Raw genomic sequence first — 19,861 nt, 5'->3', positions numbered from 1 at the left:
ATTTTATTCTTTAATGTCAAGATTGAAGAAATTTAATTACTCCTGGTTCCCATTGCAGCTGTCTTCAGCTTTATATCAAATACATGGAGTTTGAAGACTATCGCTGAAAGCCCCCCGATGCTTCGGTTGATCTGTGGAATTCAAACTTTTCTAAAAAAAAGGAAAAAAATATTTAAAATAGATTATATATATATTTTAAAATATATTTTGATATTTTTTTATAAATATATAAAATATTTTAAAATATGGCCAGTGTGCCACCTCCTTGTGCATTGTCTTTCCAGCCAGCTTTGCAGGTGAGCTCCATTACAAAGGTCCTGCACATCAGTTGGCTTTCTGTCAAAGTCAACATCATTGCTGGGAATTGTGAGTAAAGGTAAGTGTATAAGCATGACTGTTTCCATTTGAGCCGTGTAACTTGTGCCTCTTGGGTACCTATTACACTGCACAGTGCTGACTGTATCTCGCGATATGCCTACTGGAACTAAACGAGTGAGACACTGAAAACTTTCAGCAGTTGTTTGGACTATTTACCTGATTGCAGTTGCTTGAAGAGGGGTTTACAAGAAATTATATTGCTCTCTTTCTTCTTGAAAATTACCTTCACTGTGAAAGTGAAGCAGGACTAAGTTCAAGACATGCTTCCTCTAATTGTTTGCCACATCTCTCCCTCAGGTGATAGAAAATAGGTACATATAAATAGTTCTCCCTCTGTGTTTTGACACCATAGATGATATTCAGAGATAAAGACACTACATCTGATGAAAATCTGCTTGGTGAGGAAAAAACTAAAATGCCACTAAAATATAACACCATGGAAATAATAACATTTTGAATTCTTATACTGCTTACCATATACCCCGACCCATTACATTTTCCAATGGTATTTACATTAAAGGGCAAAATTGAATTTAGTTGTTATGTTGGATGCAGCTTTGAGCAACCTGATCCAGTGGAAGGTGTCCTTGTGCATGGCAGGGGAGTTGCAATTGGATGATCTTTAAGGTCCTTTCCAACCCAAACCATTCTATGATTCTATGTTGTATAGCAGATAGACATTTTGGTGAATGGAGAAGTTAGGTAACTCCTTCACAGTCACAAGAGAAGTTAGTGACCACCAGGAATAGAAGCCACACATGCTGACAGCCATGTCTGTGTGAGCCACAAGACCATCCTTCCTCCTGCACACAGAGAAGCATTGGCACAAAAGGGAAGTACTTTGTGTGGTTTTGGAGAGGCTGTTCTGCTGATTCTGACATTATCAGCAGCAGGACACAAGATTTTTACTTGCTGGGCTGGCGGCATGGCTCTTCCTGTAATTATTTTGCAGTTTTGGCTGTTCTCAAACTGTACTTCTCTTCCTCCAAGGGCTGGCCAAATATTCTTCCTTCCTCCATGCAGGAGGAAGGTCCTCCATGCAGGAGGAAGGAAGAAAGCCAAAGATGAATGTACCTTTTGGAAAGAAGGTAATTGTTTAAGGAGCTGTGAATGTGTTTAAAAAAAAGAAAATCCTTACAATGCCTATCGATCCTAGTGGATAGAGGAGTGAAGCCCTTTGGTCGGTGTCATGCCAGACACTCTTGAGCAGAATACGTAGGCCTATAATACTGGTAAGAGGAAATTTTCTTTAGTGCCTGCTAATCTAGCTCTGGCGTAAATCATGGAAAGTATTGCTATGTTCAGCGATCTGCCTTACCAGCAATTCTCAAGTGCACTCATTTGTTCCATGGTTAACACCACTTCCCAATTTTCAGTAGCCATCGTGCCTCCCCCCACTCTCCCTTCGGCCTGCACCAATAGTAATTCCAGCAGCAACCAACAGAGTAAGTAATAACATCATGTAAGCAAGAGTGGAGAAATAGCAAGTAACACTTAACAGCCGCAGTTTGAGAGAGTCAGCTGCCCCGTAGCCTGGGTAATACTGAGTGGATGCAGCTGAACTATTTGGGATGGGGAAGGAAAAGGCAGGGAACACAGTCCCTCTTTTGCCACCCATTATGGAATGGGTGCTGCCCTTGGCTGGGATGGTTGTGGAGAAACAGCTTTTCCTTCTTCTGATGAATTCTCAAGAACTGTAATAAACTGTGGAAGCATCAAGGTGGCTTCTGCAGAGCCACAGCCATATGCTAGGTTTTATCAATATTAAAAATTGCCCAGTTCATATTTCTGTAAGTAATGGACAGACAATAGTAAAATAGCTTTCCCTAGAAGGCATTATTTATCCACAGAAATGCTCTGGGAGGAGGAGGTGATTAACGGCCATGTTATTAAATAGCGGGATTCTGCAATTCTGTATTGTCATCTTGGAATGAGATGGGGATGATAAAGTAGTAGTATTTAGCCATCTGTCAGTTAACACGAACATGCTTTTCTTGTATATGCAACAGAAGGCAAAACCGATCTAATTTTAAAATCATTATTGCAGTAGTGATCAAAGGCCTTAGCTAGGTGGGAGGTTGCATAGCTTTAGGTGTTGGGCAAACAGCAAATAACTATTTCTGCCTTTAAAATCTTAAAGTCTTTTTTGAGGCAAGACTTTCTGTGCGTGCAGAGAGGTTTCTTGCTTTATTGAAATGAGAGAAAAGAGACTCTCCTAAGTACCTAGGCCTGGATTTTTTGAGTGTTAGATCCCCGAGTCTTACTGAAATGAATTCTTGGGCTGAAACAATTTCGTTGTTCTCTCAGTTCTTCAGCCTTTTAATACTGAGTTTCAGTGCCTTACTAGATTAAAAAATAACAAAAACTGTAAAACACTGCAGCATTGGATTCATATTCTTATACATACCCTTCTGACTGCTTTTCTTCTGTTAATGTTGCTCTGATTAGCTGTAAAAGATAGAGGAGATATTCTTGAAATAGGTTATTCCTAAGGGCCACTCTGATGTATATCCTCTTACAGCATGGCACAGCTGGGAATGGCAATTTACTCTTGTAACAGGTTGACCAAGGATCAGCTGCAGTATTAAAAGATTAGTACCCAGTTAATTTCCAGTGAGCTGTTCTGTAATAAACTCAGCATGTTGATGTGGGTTTGCAATGTTTGAATGTCTTTCTTATTTATGTAACATTGTATTTTAAATCTAGCTTAAAAAAAGAATAAAATGAAAAAATCCCTATATTCTGTTAATTTATACGATGCCATTACGAAACACTTTGATTTTAAACTTATAATTTATATAATGATATGTACGTTTGGACTGAAAAAAGCAAACAAGCCCCTCTTAACTAATAGGTTGCAGTGCTGCCAACTGGAACAAATGCTAAATATGTGGACTCAGTAATAAAAAAATGGACCAGTTAATTTGGTTTCAAGGTTTATTAACATGATTCAATCTTACTTATTAATGACCTCTGTACCTACAAAACTGAACACAGCTGTTACAACATTGTATTTATCTAGTGATCCTGCTGTAAACCGCTATCGCTGTAGCATCACAGATCCACTTCTCTCTCATTTTCCAAGTGCTTAGCTACTACATGATTAAACTGATTCCTAACGAATCCAAGACTATATATTCTATGCCAGCAGGGAGTTAGCAAAACTCAGAAAATGTTAAGAAAGCTCCATGTAGTCTAAGTGCATTGTCTCCAGGAATTTGAGAGAAAATGAACCTGGGGGAGATTTCCTGACTTAAACTTTCAATACTGCTCCTGTAGCAGTTTTTAAACCTGCATTCTTCACAATATCAGATAGATACACTTTATGTTACACAGTAATGAAGTTCGAGGTAGGCCATTGTTTATGGGACAAAAACACTATCATTGAAATTATTAGCCTTTAATTCATTAGGTGTATCAGCACTATCATTAATCACAGTCCTCTCCGTTATTTACAGTTACAGTGATGAGGACTTATGTCGGACTCTGGGCCATACAACAAACTTTCTGCATAGGAATTGGTAGGCAGGGTACTTGGCAGTCTGGGGTGGAAATTCTTTGTCAGGTGTCTTGAATTCTGCTGGATCTTTTTCCACTGCCCTGGATACAACAGCGCTTTGACATTACTTTGAGTTGTAGACATGGTGGATGCTACAACTCTGTTTTTCTGCTGAGGGAAGGATGGTGTTTCCTGATCAGTTCTAGTCAGGTATTTAATATTAACTTTTATATATGAAATCAATTATGCAAGAAAACTGAAAAAGGTCTTTGCCCTCAGAGTGAGAATATTGTTCTTTGGACTGTGAGCAGCATGAATAGGAATCACAGTGTTCCTCTTTTTGGCCTTGGGAGCTGTTTTAATGTCAGCAAGATTTATGAGATGCTTGCACTGACTGTACTGTGTCCGCAGCGTCTCTGTGCACAGGACACTGTGGAGTGAATAATTACACATACAAGTGACCTTCTACGGATGCTGCAGCAGCTTCTTTTGAAGGGTTGCAACAAAAAAGATTGTGCCAGATCTGCTCAAATAGTTTAAAGCGTGCTACATTTGCTCATTTGTGCTGTGTGTGAACAGCAGATGAAGCTGAGTGTCTTCCTTTCCTGCAAAATACAGAAGATGCATTGGTAATTAGGCAGATTTTGAAGCATTTGCAAGAGCCTATGTTTTTTCACCCTTTAAACAATAGCATCTCTGGTTCACATATGATAAAGAAGTAATATTATTTTTAACAATGTAATTTGCATGCTGTTCTATGAGCTGGTTAAAAAAATCTGTTCACGCAGGGTTGTTTTCCTTGTTTGCATAGCTGGTTTGTGAGGGCCTCAGTCACTTGGTTCAGGTTTGCTGATGCCCCGCTTTGCATCTAAAACGTCTTGGCAAGGAGCATGAAGTGTTTTTCCTCCTCTTCCCTGGAGGCTCTGCAGAAGCTTCTGCACTGGCTAAGCCTACCCTTCACCATATGTTTAAAAAATAAAAGGCAATTACCCCTGTTGTCAAGCAGCCGGTGACTAATGTGACTCCTTGCCTTGGAGAAGGCTCCCAGCCCCCACGATGCTCCGTGTGTGTGGAATCTAGGCTCATAATATTGCAAAATAAAATCCAGGATGCTGCCATCAGCTTTGGGGGTTGAAAAGGCAGAGAATTTAACAGACTAAGCTCTAAGGTCAATTAAAGACTGTTTTGCCCTTACTAGTCTTGGCCTGAGATAAAAGTAACTGGGGATCATTACTCGATTGGTGGGAATCACATCTAGTGGAAAGCACATTAGCATTTCAGATTTATAGTATTTCTGGTCCAACACAGTGTGTCAAAAAATAGCCAGTAATTTCAGCTGCAGAAGTACAACCCATGTAAGATGATTAAGCAATAATATGTCCAGGGGACAAGGTATTTTGAGTAAGGAGTTGGCCTTTGTCCTTGCTTAAATGTTTTTAACCTTTCCAGTGTTCTAAGTGGATTGTAGATGTATTTATAATGTGCATCAGTATTTGCAGTCAAACAGAAATCTTGAGCTAATATTAGAGCTTATTTAATAAAGATGCAGGAAGAGATCTATCACAATGGATATATTTTTAACATGAAAAATAGATTTTGTCCTTTGTATTTTAGAAGCAAAAACCCCGCATATTGTCAGGATAAATAGATGAGAGTCAGTGTTGAGTTACATAAAACTTAACTTCAAATCATTACTCTTTAGTCATGTTATAAGCATCTGAAAGCAGAGCTTCATAATTAGAATACTGTTAAAATGTCAGGCATCCTCAACAGTAGCCACTACCCTGAGCCTTAAGCTGAAGCGTGAAATTCAACCTCATCTTTCCTGTGTTGTGAAGATATTAACTGTATTTAAATTTTACAGCAATAACTTCATGTACCTAATTGCTAATTACATCTTGCCACCCTTCTGCAACAGTGTACAAGGCCTCGTGACTGAACATCAGACTTAAGGAGCTTTCACTGGGCTCAGCAGGAATTCTTTTCGCAACCTACTTTAATTGCAGCAGCTGCCTCTCTTCTGGCAAAAGCATTGTTGAGGAGATGGCAAAGGAATTGAAGAAACAAAGGACTGTCCCACCCTCCCCAGGAGGAGAGTACCTGGGAGACTGAACACAAGGTAGGGATCCCCAAAGGGCTTAGCACATTGTAATGCAGAGGAAAATGAGGCTTCTTGTGCTGGTGACAAACCTGTACCTCTGCGAATCGAGTTGTGCCTCTGAGTTTTGTAATCTGGAAGCGAGAGTAGAGGAATTGCCTCCTTCATTGCGGCTGGGTCAATTGAGTGCAGCAGAGGCTGGCTGCACTGCGTCCTTAATCATCCTTCCACGTGAGAGCTTGTATCTTCAGGTCTGTGTGGTATTGTAGGTCATCTTTGCCTCACAGTTGAGTCCTATGTCTGCCAGCAAACATTGACAGCATCAGGGCTTAAAGCATTTCTAAAGAAAAACAAAAGCTTTGTGAATTTTTGGCAGTAATTGGAATCCTTATCTGTCCTCAGCTTTTTCCCCTTCTATGGTTCTCTGTCCCATAAGGCTTATTTTAATCTTTGCTTCACACAATGAAGTTGTGAGGTGATAGAACTGAAAAATTTTGGCCAGGATGAGAGCAGTTGTATAAAGAGTTACTAAAATAGAGGCCTATGGAGCATGATCTTCTTTCTCTCATGAAATCATCTGTGTTCACCCACCTCTGCCACCACTAACGTAATTAAAACAAGAAAGAACCAGAACCAATTTGGCCAGATCAGGCATAGAAGTGAGTTGAGAAAATGTCTTGTGCACCTGGAGCTACAGTAGTGAGAACCATAGAGACACTAGGATAGAAATACATATTGTTATAGATATGAGTTGCAAATTATTTGCAAGTATAAACAGAAGACTTCATTGCAATTGAAACTGGGGAATTCCTGCTCTTTTCCTATAAGCAACAAGTGATTTAGGTCCACAGGTGTAAGCTGCTAATGGCTCTTAGGGCTGCAGCTGGCTTCCTCACAGAACTATGCGGACAGCTGCTCTGAGGAAGCATCTTCTGAAGTTATTTTAGTTGTTGTCTCAGCTTTCCAGGCTGTGTCTTTACCATCCATGTTTTATAGGATTGTAATAGTAACGTAAGGCAGAGGTGCGTGCTGTTCCCATGCAGCTGGCCCTCACAAACCTTCAGCTGGCCATCTCTATCATGTCTTCCTTTGTATTAGAAGAGCTACCTGCATGCAAAACCAGCCTTCTTGTGAAGATGCGCCATAACTGAATTTCTCACACAAGATTTATAGACATTAATACCAAGCTAGTGCATTGCAAAATTGTAGTGGGTCCCATGTGCACGCTGCCCTTGGCTCTTGCTTGCCATAAATGGTGTGCCTTTGCTCTTCCAGGAGCAGAGCAAGATATAGGAGTGGAAATTGCCAGCAACTCAAAACTGTAAGGCTTTGCACATTGGTGGAAATGACTAACCAAGGCGCAAAGCAACAGCTCTCAGACTGTGATCTTGAGTTATTAATAGAGCCATGGTTTTGCTAGGTCAGGAATGGCACAGGTGTTTATTTTTACTTGTGGACCAATGGAAATAAATTTACTTGATTCTTTTAATCTTTCTCGTAACCTTGTTTATGTTTCACTAGCTAGCATGTATCTCGGGGCTGAACCCTGGGCTCTGCTTTGGTACAGCTAATGAAACTTGCCACTCCCGTCTGCATCATTAGCCTTATGTTAATGATACTTAGTGTTTTGCACAGTCACTTGTATCTTCAGAGCACTTAACAGTTATTAACTAATTAATCCTCACACCATGCCTGTAAGTTGGACGGTAAGTAAATAATAACATTCCCCTTTTAGCAAAGGGAGAACCAAATAGGAAGATTAAGTGATTTGCATGGTTTTAGTGGCAGAGGTCTTAAGAGAGCTCCTGTGCTTTAGGGCTTGTGGTTATCTTTCCAGCCACGCTGGCTCAGTGTGAATTAAAGCCTTCACAATTATCCTGTGTAGCTTTTATGATTACTTTAGTACCTTTTCAGATACAAGGTTTTTGTCACATCTGTGGTCGTAACTGTCATACTGGAGGATGACTGCTGTCCAGAGGTGCAGATCTTTCTATGTGCCATTACACAAATGTGGGCAATACCAAGACGGAGGCTACAACTCTCACGTACTTCCCTCCATAAATCCAAGCCAGGCCTATATTAAGAATGGGACTGTTCAGAAGAAAAATCCTCAGCCTCCTCACCAGGCTTTATTAAAACATATGTAATACCTGGCCATTGTTTTACAGAATAATATTAGTTATTTATACTTCTGTTTCAGTTGGTGCTAGAACAAAGCTAGAGCATCTGAAAATGGTAAGTCTTGTGGAGACAATTCTGATGCTCTCAGTCTTCGAGGAACATACATGAACCTCTGGTAATTCCACCTGATATGTTTAAATATTGTGAATTTTAAAAGGTTGTAAATTATTTTAAGCAGCATAAAGGATTTTTCCTTTAACCATGGCCCTATGCTTTCCTTGAAGGTTCTGTGTTCTGCATGGGGATCACATCATACATGACTCCAGAAGGCTCTGGGTAAGTTTTTACACTGACAAAGCCTACAAGAAAAATGTGTATGTTCTAAATACTAAAAAATATTAATGTTAGTGAACATAAAGAATGCCATTTTTAATGGATATGTAGTTCAAAGCTCAGCTTCTGCCTTGTCAGTCTCATCTGCTGGAAGAGTTATTTCCACCCTTTTACCAGAAGAAGGGGGGTTACAGGAAGGATGAAATGCCTTGGGAATAACTTTGGCCACACAGTGTCAGGTGGAGCACAAGGATGTGCTCTGGCATCTACTTGAGCAGCTGCAAAGGGCTCACACAGCTCAGCTGTAGCCCTTCCTACCCTGAGATGTCTTTCTCTGCATTCCCTACGCTGTACACTTTGGATGTGGTGAAGGCTTGGCAATGGCAGGTCTTTCTCTGCCACACAGGGAAAACTGTGCCAGGGATAAAGCTGGAGTGTGAGCCTCTTTACTGGTAATTGATCTAACGTGGGTACAATGAATGAGGAAATGTGTCCCTGTTAACCTTCATACCTTTCACTGTGACAGCACTTGATCTCTTCTTTCCATCTACTCTTGAGAGTCATCTTGGGGGCTCTTTCACAGCTGAGAGAATGAATAGCTTAATTCTGCTGAGCTTTTACACCTGAAGGCAGAGATATTTTTGTCTGTCATTCCCTATGGCCTCCCTGTTCATACTGATCTGTAGTGTACATGGTGACATCTTAGTAGCTGACGTAGCAAGACACCAAACTGTAGGAAGAGGAGGCACCAGGTCGAGGATTTTTACGTCCTCCTGTGTCAACTTATCCTGGTCACCACAGCCTGCCTTTAACCAAATTGCTCCCACTTGTTTTGTCATCTGTGAGAGGAATGGGACAGAACTGAGCTCAACATTTTGTTGGGATATTATCCCTATTTTGCACTTGTTAATAGCCAGTTAGAGCTGGGCTATCTGCCAGAAAATATGTTACAGAGACTGAAAGCACAAGTGTTTTTGTCTTGAATTTAGCAAAAGCTTTCTGCCAGAGACACAAGGTAGAGTTAGGGTACTTGGGAAATGTTTTAGCATTTCCTAAACATCTTCTAAAAACTTTCCCCCTGTACTTGGCACTGGTAAGGCTATGCCTTGAACTCTATTCAGTTTTGGCCCTCTCACTACAAGAAAGACTTTGAGGTGCTAGAGTGTGTCCAATGAATGTCAAAGAAGCTGGTGAAGGGCCTGGAGCACAAGTCTTATGAGAAGTGGTAGAAGGAACTGAGTGGTCTCATCCCAAGTAACAAGTGATAGGATAAGAGAAAATGCTATCAAGTTGTGCCAAGTTTAGTTTAGGTCAGATATTAGGAAAAAATTCTTTATCAAAAGAGTTATCAAGCACTGGAACAGGTTGCTCAGGGTAACAGTAGAGCCACCATCACTAGAGGTATTTAAAAGACGTGTAGATGTGGCACTTAGGGACATGCTTTAGTGGTGGACTTCTCAGTGTTAGATTTATGGTTGGACTCTATGATTTTAAAAGGTCTTTCCCAACCTAAAAAATTCTATGGTTCTAAACATAGCACACGATTTCAAAACCACTGAAAATTCAACCCCCAAGATAATGTTTTTGTTTTGAAAGCAACTACCTTTCTGTAAGAAACAACTTAGAATCATAGAATCATAGAATAGTTAGGGTTGGAAAGGACCTTAAGATCATCTAATTCCAAACCCCCTGCCATGGGCAGGGATACCTCACACTAAGCCATCTCACCCAAGGCTTCGTCCAACCAACCTGGCCTTGAACACTGCCAGGGATGGAGCATTCACAACCTCCCTGGGCAACTGATGCCAGTGCCTCACCACCCTAACAGGAAAGAATTTCCTCCTTATATTCAATCTAAACTTCCCCTGTTTAAGTTTTAACCCGTTACCCCTTGTCCTGTCACTACAGTCCCTGATGAAGAGTCCCTCCCCAGCATCCCTATAGGCCCCCTTCAGGTACTGGAAGGCTGCTATGAGGTCTCCACGCAGCCTTCTCTTCTCCAGGCTGCCAGCCCCAACTTCCTCAGCCTATCTTCATACGGGAGGTGCTCCAGTCCCCTGATCATCCTCGTGGCCCTCCTCTGGACTTGTTCCAGCAGTTCCATGTCCTTTTTATGTTGAGGACACCAGAACTGCACACAATACTCCAGGTGAGGTCTCACAAGAGCAGAGTAGAGGGGCAGGATCACCTCCTTCGACCTGCTGGTCACGCTCCTTTTGATGCAGCCCAGGATACGGTTGGCTTTCTGGGCTGCGAGCGCACACTGAAGCCGGCTCATGTTCATTTTCTCATTGACCAGCACCCCCAAGTCCTTCTCTGCAGGGCCGCTCTGAATCTCTTCTCCACCCAACCTGTAGCTGTGCCTGGGATTGCTCCAACCTAGGTGTAGGACCTTGCACTTGTCATGGTTGAACTTCATGAGGTTGGCATCTGCCCACCTCACAAGCGTGTCAAGGTCCCTCTGGATGACATTCCTTTTCTCCAGTGTATCAACTGAACCACACAGCTTGGTGTCATTGGCAAACTTGCTGAGGGCACACTCAATCCCACTGTCCATGTCAGTGACATAGATGTCAAACAAGACCAGTCCCATCACCAATCCCTGAGGGACACCACTCGTTACTCGTAACTTATAAGGTGTTTTTTGTGAAATCCAAAACTTAAAGTTTGTTGAAAAATCATGTTTTCTTTAACTTTATATAAAATAAAAAATGGCATTTTGGATATGTTTTCTTGTTCTTCTGATAGTAAGAATACTTTGCATTGAATGAGACTGCTTTGGATCTTTGCATTGATCCTGATTTTTTGGTAGTTCGGCTACTATTTCAAAAGTTGTAGTTTGTACATCTTGGCTCTTAGTCCAGTTCTAAGTTCATTTATTGTATGCATTTGGATGGGATTATTTACATCTTGTTCACCTAATGGTTGCCCTGCTGATAACCTTTTTTATTCAGAGTAGTAAAATACTGATCTATTGCTTGTGCCAAATTGTTTCTATGTGAAGGCTGGCAAGCAAGCTTTAGGCTGCATCCCTGGCTTGTGTTTTAGGAGCTTGGACATACCTGTTGAGAGATGGGTGAGAGGGAGAAGGGCAATGTAGTTCCCTCTTGCTGTCCACAGGAGGAGTGAGACATACAACATGTCTGTAGCATGACATACCCACCATCTTCTCCATGGGGAGACACTCTCACTCAGAACCGGCTATAGTCCAGTATTGCTCATAGAAACACTAAGAACACCAACCAAGCCTAGAAAGGTCATATGGAAATGGTACCTGTGCTCCCTCATACAATGCAGAGTACTTCAAGAGGATATTCACCTCTCGCATTGTAAAACTGTACTGAAGTTTTCCCATTCCTGTGACTCCCACTAAAATCCTGATAACAAATGAAATAGTCTATGATGCCGAAGGCAGAAGGACAGGGGACAGAGAAAACACAATGGCTTTTTACAAAGCGCTGTCCTGATTTTCCACCTAATATCAGAAAATGATTTTCAGTTTCAAATACATATTTAATAATCTCTATTTAAAAATTCTCCCTGCTCTGTTAAGCCAGTGTCAAATACCAGTGGAAGCAGGCTTTATGCTGCTGCACTTACAAATGACATAATTTTTCATGAGAGTAGGTGCTGTCAGCAGGAACCTCAGAAACTGTGAGCTGAACAGATCACTTTATTTTCAGCTTAGTAAAGCTCTTGCTGTAACTAATAAATTGTCTTTTGTGGAATTTCACAGGAGCAAATGATCCCAGTTATCTTTTTTAGCAAGCTGTTCTTTGGCTTTAGCGAAGTAGGACAAGTATTTGGCAGGGGCAGCTACGGAGCTGCTGGCGGGCTCCATGTCAGAGCTGGAGCTGAGAAGCCCCAGAATGTTGGAGCAGTGCCTGAGGCAAGGCAAAAAAATTGATTAAAAGGAATTTTCAAACACAGGTTTTTGTCCTGCAGATTTCTAGGTATGGGAAGGGCGGTAGGAGGGATGTGAGCCTTACGATAGAAGGCACGGTTGTGGTATTCAGGTACCTCTTCGTGTGCTTTTCAATCTCCTTGAAGGTAAAGTCCTCCTTTGGCTGCATCAGCACCAATCATGGGTAATACATAATGGCAGCAAATTTAACATGTGTGCAATCTGTAGTCAGGATGACACAGTGAGAATTGAATCCTGTTTGCCACAGGTGCCTCAAAACTGTATTTAAAATGACAACTGGAAAGTGCAGAGTTTCCAAAGTGTGTTTTTCACTTTTTCTGCTTTGGTTCCTGAGTACCTCCAGAAAGGTGATCTCCCCATTTTGTCCTTGTTTCTCGGCTCTAGCACCTAAAAGTGTGATCATGGTGAGCGCTGCCTTACTATTTTCCTCACATAAGCAATGGATGGGGCTGTGGTAACCTTTTTTTCACTGTTCAAACCCGACTGGTCTCCTTTTGCAGACACACACTATTTAGGCAATTATCCGCAGCCAGTCATCCAGCTTTCCCCGGTTACTGGTATGTTTTGAACAAACACAGATGAGGGGAAGTATGAGACACCACGTTAAAATACTTCCTGCGCAGTCCCTCAAAGAAAGGTCTTTGCACAAATGCTTGACATACAGATCATATTCAACCTTTGATCATCTGTCATTTTGTTGTAAGAAAGCATGCCATCATTTGCCACCGTTTAAAATAGACCCAAAGGAAGTCAGGGCTTAATCTTAACCTCAAACACATTGAGCCCTGTATTTCCTATCCAGCCATACACCGTGCTATCTGGTTTCCTACACCTCAGGCCTGCTAAGTTTAGTTCCTCCCAGCCAGCTGCTAAGAAGCAAGGGAAATCGTGTTCACTGTGGATAAAGTATTCACTGTCCACAGCTCTCCCAGCCTTTACATGTTGAGTGGTAGACAGCAATGCAGTTTTGGGGTTTCTCATTAAAATTAATACATAAATAAATAGATAAATAAATAAATAGATAAATAAATAAATAAATATATTTTAATTCTTTTCCCTCTTTGTCCCTTGGGCTCATACATTTCAGTCTTTGATGCCATGCTTTCTTGGACTTCTCTAGAAAGAACATTATTACTTGCATGCTTAGGCATAATCATTTAGCAGTTTTGATTATCATGTGGTTAGACCATTGAACATTGGAGTGTTATGCATTAATTAAAATATCAAGTCCACTGCATCAGTCAGGTCTTTCATCTTGGAAAGCAAATGAACAAGTAGGAGCATAAAATGTACTATACAGGGATTGAGATTGCCTCACTAGAAATCTTTATTTATCATAGAAAGTAGCTGCATGAAATAGCTGTGATAAAACTGACCTATTTTCCCTTCATACTGGTATGATTCCCTGTCCATATACTTTAGGCAAACAGATTTTTATCACAGAGAAACTGGCTGATTTTTTTGGAGCTAGTCTTGGGCCCTGCTATGGAAGGCGTAGACCTCTTTCTGTAGTGTGTCTTCTGGGGACCTTAAACATTCAACTTCTTTGCTTCCACCCCTAATTTTTAGTAGAATTCTGTAGTTTTGACATAACTGTACTCATGGGGTTATTGGGCCATATCTGTCAGCCACATGTCACAACATGCAGGCTCAGCATCCTTATGCTGAAGCTGCCAGTTTGGGAAGGATTTGCAAGTCTATACCCCTGCCATACAGTGATCTATTTTCCCAGTTATAGCAGGGCACTTCCTAGCAAAATTTTGGTTTTGGATGATTTATGTAGCAACAGCCTTTGCAACATTAATTTATCTGTGAAACCTATAGGACTAGAAAATTCCTTCCTTGTTCCACCTGATTCTAGTAAGCATTGGATTAATTCCTTCTTCCCGATGTGTTCACACAGCTTCAGCATTTCAAATCACGGAAGAGAAAAATCCTTCTGATGGTGAGGATTTCCAACACCATTACAAGATGTAGGAGACCCTGGAATCTAATTACAAGAGGCAGAAAAGACTGAAGATCTGATTCTGGTGTTTGCAAAGAGGTGCTGTTTCCCTTTTGTAGAGTTGCATATAGTTTTATCTGAGTTGTTCTGATGTTTAAATAACGTTATATCCTTCCACCCCTGTTTGCTCCTTGATTTTGGATGGTAACACACACAAATTCAATTTTGAATTTGGTTATCAGGATTCACCTCTTCTCTTAGCAGCATAATGAATAAAAACACCCAGTTGAACCTAAAATACTATAGACCTCTGAAGAATATTGATGTGACAAGAAAAGAAAGGTTAACTTTATTAAGCTTAAAACGGGTCAGGGAACAGTATTCTGCACTTTTATTTTAATAAGTACATGCGCATAGATGTATTTCATTCCTCTCCATCAGCCCCCCTGCAATTACCTAATTCTCCTCTCATTTTATCCGTTGTAAAATGGGATAAATCATAAGCTTCAATGCTCATTTTAAATTAGAGGCAAATTGGTCTTGATGTCTGCATACATTTTTAAAATGGAGCAATTAAATGTGTGAAGGAAAAAGCAAACCACAGAGTTAGTTCAGAGTGTTGTCCTACAGATAAGGACAGAAAATGCTTAAGAAAAAGATGTGTGGAGCGTGTAATTGAATTAATGTAATCCAGTCATGGACAGAAGAGCCTGACACTCTGTTAGTCTGCTCAGAGATGGCTGAAAATAGAAGATGAAAATACCTAGATGCTAATGGCTCCAGTAAACCATCGCAACACATCTTTGGCCAGTCAGGACTGCATAATACAAAATTCAAAGCTGAAGGTCCTTCTGAGCCAAAGGAGACTTCTGTGATGAGGAAAGCTGTTAATACACTGAATAACCCTGGCAAGCAGTCACCAAACTTACTGTCAGACAAAAAGAGAGTGGGGGTATATTTGTCTGATTATTGCAGGTGCTGGGATTCATAATCTGCCATTTTTCTTTTAGCTAGTGTGCATGTAGCTCATCTCACTGGTTTTAATGCAAATCACAGTAACACTCAGGCTGGTTAAGGATGGCTAAGTAGCCCAGATTAAGGAGCTTTAATAAACGTTTGCTCCAGGCCCAGCTGTGTTGGTAGCAGCATCTCAGCAATGCTTCCAAATTACTGTAGACTCAGACACCCATGTATTATCCTTGTGTAATTCCAAAGGCATTGTAGGGTTGCAATAGCACCTTTGGTTTTTATCAGTAATCTTCATGCTTTATCTGTATCTTGCTTAATGGATTCAGGAACAGACACCTTATTTTCTCTGAAAAAAGAAAAAAAGATAGCAGAAAAGCCCAAATCCATCCTTTTGCCTGTCATGTGTGGAGCAAATGGTGCTGACACCAGGAAATGCGCAGCGCTTGACACGTGCTTTCTGTAAGTGTGCGGATGCAGCGAGCAGGCATTGTGTGCAGTCAGTGCTTCAGAGTGCTGACAGCATCCTGACAGTTAGTCCCAGTGGACTGAAAAGAGGATAAACGACTATAAAAAGCATATAATTACATTGTTATGTGCATAAATATATGAATTAGCGAAGACTTCAAAAAATTACCTTCTATCACAGAATAATGTATTATTTATGGAACTTTTGAGTTGTAAATAATTTTTAAGCTACTTTATGTATACAGTACTTTTTAGGTTGATAGTTTAGACTTCGAAGGTACCCATGGTGAGGCAGAGGAGCTGTGCAGGCTGACTGGAAAGTTATCGATTTTTCAATTGCTATCTTCTTTGTAACAGGAGACCAGCATGGTGTCCTCTGCCCACAAACAGCGGGGCAGTTTAGCAAACTGGAGCAGGAAGAGACCCGTGGACACAGCTGGGAGCTATGTGACTCCCTGGAGAGGTGGGGAAAGGTGAGAGAGTAAAGGAGGGAAGCGGCTGATGATTCCTGACCATCTAAGGAGACAAAGCCTATGGAGAGATGAAAGCGATAGTCATGTAACATTGCAAGCTTAGCCTTACCCAGCTCAAGTGTGGATGCATAGACAGGATGTGCAGACCCTTTGCTGTCAGTACCAGGCTATGTCTGCACAAATGCCATGTTGCTTGAGCTCTCCTGTAGTGAAAGTATAGGTGGAGACTGTCAGTTCCCAGCACAGTGTGACCTGAAGCCACCCATGAGGCAGAGCAGCCTGGCCTGGCTGGGACCTTGCAGAGGAAAAGCACCTGGTCTGGTTCCGAGGGGAGTCAAGCACACAGCAAGCTGCTATAAATACAGCTCTGGCTGAGAGCACAGGTTTCCGAAACAAAGTCTGACAAAAATCTCTGTGTATAAATCAGTTCCTTCAGGAGCTTTATCAGAATGCTGAACATTGGGTTTGCAGAGACATCAGCTCCTGCCTCTGCTCTTCTGCTCATGGCTCAGCTTTTACTCTTCTTCCCAGGTCCTTCAGCCACTCTCTACATTGCTCCACTATGAGGAGAAGAAAAATCCCATGTCAAGATGCCTTAACCATCATCACAACATTTACACTTTCCTTGGAAACTTGCCCTGGTTGTCTAATGCAGCCACAGGGAGGCCAGAGCCAGCCACAGCCTCTGCCCTGCTGAGCTCTCTTCCAGTTTTGTCTCCTGCAATGTTTGTGCTTTGGTTGGTGTTTGCCCCTTGCCTAAGGGTGGGAGCAAGCTGGGCAGCACCCAGCTCACCACCAGGGATGGCACATGGATTTGCTGCCAGGACTCCAGCACTTGAGGGGTCCTAACAGACATCTCAAAGAGTGACCCTCAGAGCTGAAATAAGCATGGTAAAAGATCTGGGGGCCTCCACAGGGCGTGATGCAAAACATTTATGTGTGTACAGCATCCAGTTATCCATTAGGAAAAAAACATGAATGAGCTTTGATAACAGGGCAATATTCCCTACATTAGACTGATGAGTTACAGTGCACATTGCATGACATCTGTGCAGAGCCTTGAGCAACGGATGACTAAGTATCATCTGATTTTCTGTTACTAAAAAGTAGGTGAATGTGTGTGTTTCACTAAGGAAGGAAATGATGAAATTGGAGTGACATACTTGGAAAGAGCTCCATTTCAAAACCCCTTTTTCCTTTTCAAGGCAAAGGAGTTGCTGTTAACAACTTCATGCAGGGTTGGAAAAAGCCAAAGCGATAAGAAAGCAGTCTTCTGAAGTTATGATAGTGAGATAGTGATAGAAATTTTATTGTGTATGTTTCCAGTGTTACGCTATGAAGCGGGCAGATTTCCTGACGCCTTTAATAAGAATTTGGTAACTCTTTGAACTCAGACATGTGCCCGCTTGTGCTCTGAATTTAGAAATCGAGCATTGCTCCTAGCAGTGACTTTTTAAAAGATTTCTTTTCTTAATGTAAATCATCTTCTATGTTGACCTTGGATGAGGCAAATCAATACAGGACTGCCGAACGCAGTGCTCGTTCTCAGCAGGAATACTGATGCCAGAGTTGGGCAGTACCAGCCAACCCCAGCCCCATGGCAGCCCTGCCCAGCCCCATGGAGCCACCAGCCCCCAGCACCCTCCCATGCAAGCAGGTAATGTGGAGGGTGATGTGAACCCATGGAGGTTCTTCAGTTGTACCAAAGCAGCAGGCTTTCGGGGAGATGCTGCTGATCTTCAGATTGCCAGGCTGTTTTGTGAGACAGGCTCACTGGAACCCTCTGAGAGGGAATAATGGTCTTTGATTTGTCTGCAGCATCACTAGAATCCAGCGGGTTGCAGGCTCAGCAGCCTGGCTTGGCGGCTCATCGAGCACGATGTACAGACGCCATTCACTAAAGGTTATTGCTCTCTATTATTTTAAAGATGGGCATGGAGAAGGGAAGATTTTACTACTTTAATGCTATTGTGATCATGTATGCTTATGGCATAGGCTTAACTTCTTTACACCTTTAAATAGTCCTGTGAAAAGCACAGGAAATAACATGCAAAATAAACTCAAGAAACTTGATAGCCTGTGCATCACTGTAACTTCCATTATTTCCTGGGTTTGAGTAGCTCAGAAATACTGCAGGAAGTGCTTTTTCTTGTGGTACTTTTGCTTCCTCCCCCAGCGCAGGGGAAGCATTACACAACAACATGTGAAAATGAGAGAGGGCCATGCTGCTGGTGGGCCGGGTCACGGGAGCACTGGATTTCTCCTTTCTGTGGTTGTTCCCAGCTCAGCAGCAGAGAGCTGAGGGTTGATATGGCAATGCTCTCCCTCTTCTGCACCCAGGAACGCCTGGTCCCGTTTAGAGAGGGCTGAAGGGGAGCAGGAGGGTGGGCTGAGGGCAGGCACAAGGCTGGCAGGAGGGCACTGGCATCACTTCTCCTTGTTACTTGATGCCTGCAGAGAAACAGATTGACCTGAGGTGTCTGTCACTTTGCAGCTTTAGACCAATTTTTACTGTATCTGGATGAGTCTGCCCAGCACCCACATACATCTTAATAAACACATAGGAGGGTTAGCCAATTCCTCATGAGTACTTTATCGTTTTGAGGTATTTTGAGATCTCTTTTAGCGATGTGAAGTGCCTGTGACCTTCCTCCATCTAGACTGCACACTGACCAGTCAACATTCAGTCTGGTGAGCCAGACCATATGCATTAAATCCAGCATTAAAGCTCTGTTGATAGCATTATGCTTATTAAATAATACAAACATTTTTCCTGTTTGCCAAACAGTAGGGATCCCTAGTGCACACTGGGGAGGCATGAACTATAAAAGCCTCTATTCTTGTTTAATTAGGCCATATCTAATTAAAATTATTGCCTGCCATTACTAGCATTTATAAAGTATTTTCCAACTCAGCATGACTCATGGGGCTGTATGGAGACAGATTACCCTGCAATCTATTTGGGATGTGTTTGCCTGTGCTGTGCAATTGTCCTTTATCATCATAAGCAGTCAGTGTTTGTCTGAGTTATTATTTAGCATGTACTGCCAGCCATCAGGCCTCTATGGTTGCTCTTATAAATAACTGATTAGTCTATTTTGCATATATATGAAATCTGGGTTTGAGATCCAGTTTGGGACTCTGAACAGACAAATTAATTTCAAGGTAGAAGCAAGATTGTCCCTAGAAGTGGCTGATGGGGAATTCAACGGCTTGAGGCTAGTTTGGTAGTCAACTATTGCAACCAGTGTTGCAGTCTTTTGGTGAATCTGGGTGGTAGCATGTGCTTCAAGCAGCCCACTAAAGTAAAGCCCATAAGGAGTGACTGTTTTGGGGGGAAACAAAGACCCTGGCCGTTAGATGGCATAGGATGCTATAGGCAACCCCATTAAAGCCAAGGTTAGCAAGTTAAACCCACTGGAGAGGAGCCAGGCATTCCCTTTGAGGTGAGATCAACCCAAAGCCAGCTTGGACTGATGGGAAGAGGTGATGAGCTGTGGTGGGCAGAGGTTTTGCCTACATTTGCCTGAAGAGCAAAAGTGTGCCTGAAGAGAGGGTGGGGTGCTGTAGAGCATGCTTCAGGATGGGGAAGAGGTGCGGAAAAGGAGCTGGGACCTGAAGGGAAGAGGCTCAGGAAGGGAACCAGCCCAAGGAG

The 19,861-nt window shown here is 42.0% G+C and overlaps 1 long non-coding RNA gene across 1 annotated transcript; it reads left to right on the top strand.

The window, feature by feature from the left end:
- Window positions 1-5,934: 5,934 nt before the first annotated feature.
- On the top strand, window positions 5,935-16,166 carry LOC136010996 (uncharacterized). Its single transcript, XR_010611136.1, has 4 exons — window positions 5,935-5,996; window positions 8,381-8,432; window positions 14,258-14,398; window positions 16,091-16,166. It is a non-coding gene; the product is annotated as an uncharacterized LOC136010996 (long non-coding RNA).
- The last annotated feature ends 3,695 nt before the right edge of the window (window positions 16,167-19,861 follow it).

This window comes from Lathamus discolor, chromosome 3 (genome assembly GCF_037157495.1).
Source record: "Lathamus discolor isolate bLatDis1 chromosome 3, bLatDis1.hap1, whole genome shotgun sequence".
NCBI classification, from domain to species: Eukaryota; Metazoa; Chordata; class Aves; order Psittaciformes; family Psittacidae; genus Lathamus; species Lathamus discolor.
This window is presented reverse-complemented; position numbering and strand designations above follow the sequence as displayed.